Source organism: Arachis hypogaea, chromosome 3, assembly GCF_003086295.3.
Source record: "Arachis hypogaea cultivar Tifrunner chromosome 3, arahy.Tifrunner.gnm2.J5K5, whole genome shotgun sequence".
Lineage (NCBI taxonomy): Eukaryota > Viridiplantae > Streptophyta > Magnoliopsida > Fabales > Fabaceae > Arachis > Arachis hypogaea.
The window spans coordinates 89,957,227-89,958,604 of NC_092038.1; the positions used below are offsets into that span (position 1 = coordinate 89,957,227).

A 1,378-nucleotide genomic window follows, 5' to 3' on the forward strand; every position below is an offset into this window, starting at 1 on the left:
GCTTGCAACAAGCTAGACTTTACATGGCTAGTGAAAATCTAAGTAAGACTTTTGAAAGGGAAGCTACAGAGTCCATTATGGATCATAATTGTGCTGTTAATGCCAATGTGGTAAATCCGAATGAGAATAAACAACCTAGAAGAGTGCTTGGCTCATACACTTCCCCCAATTCAGATCTCTATGGGAACAATATTGTGGTGCCTCCTATAGCTGCAAACAACTTTGAGCTGAAGCCTCAGTTAGTCACTCTGGTGCAGTAAAATTGTTAGTATCATGGACTCTCACAAAAAGATCCAAACCAATTTATCTCTAACTTCCTGTAGATTTGTGACACTGTAAAAACAAATGGAGTGAATCCTGAGGTTTACAAGCACATGCTCTTTCTATTTGCTGTAAGGGATAGAGCAAAGCTATGGTTAGATTCTCAACCTAAGGAGAGCCTGGACACTTGGGATAAGGTAATCACTGGATTCTTGTCTAAATTCTTCCCAGCACAGAAGTTGACTAAGCTAAGGGTGGAGGTTCAAACCTTCATGCATAAAGATGGTGAGACCCTCTATGAAGTCTGGGAGAGGTACAAGCTGCTCACCAAGCAATGCCCCCTTAACATGTTTTCTAAATGGACCCAGCAGGAAATCTTTTATGAGGGCTTATGTGAAATGTCTAAAATGTGTTTAGATAATTCTGCAGGTGGTTTATTGCACATGAAAAAAATGCCTGAAGAGACTACGGAGCTTATTGAGTTGGTTGCTAACAACCAATATCTTTACTCCTCTAATAGAAATCTTGTGAACTCTGGAACTCCTCAGAAGAAAGGCATTTTGGAAGTGGAGACCTTGGATGCTATTCTTGCTCAGAACAACGTTATGTCTCAGTAGATTAATATGCTTACTCAACACTTGAGTAGGATGCAGGTTTCAACTGTTAATGCTCAGAATGCCCCCTCAAGAGGCTCCTCATGACATGAATGGTAGCTTCATGCAAGGTGAGAATTATGACTATGCTCAATTTCCTCCTGAATAGGTCAACTATATGGGGACTACTCCAAGAAACCCCAATAATGATCCATATGCCAAGACCTATAATGAAGGGTGGACAAATCAACCAAATTTAGGGTGGAGAGGGCAACCTCAGAGTCATAGAATTTTAATAATAATTCTCAGGGTGGTTTTCAATAGAATAATTTTAATAATCGCCAGTTTCAGTCATCTCAACAACAACCACCTCCGCAACCGAATTCTCAACCACAGAAGAACACTTATTTGGAAGCACTAATGGCATGCTTTATACAGGAAACCAGAGCATCAATCAAGAACTTGGAGATTTAGATGGGTCAATTAGCCACAAAAGTTAATGGAATTGATCAAAGGACTATTAA

The 1,378-nt window shown here is 39.9% G+C and overlaps 1 non-coding gene across 1 annotated transcript; it reads right to left on the reverse strand.

Moving 5' to 3' along the window:
* Positions 1 to 506: 506 nt before the first annotated feature.
* Positions 507 to 614, reverse strand: LOC112792889 (small nucleolar RNA R71). The gene has a single exon (XR_003197609.1). It is a non-coding gene; the product is annotated as a small nucleolar RNA R71 (small nucleolar RNA).
* Positions 615 to 1,378: the final 764 nt, after the last annotated feature.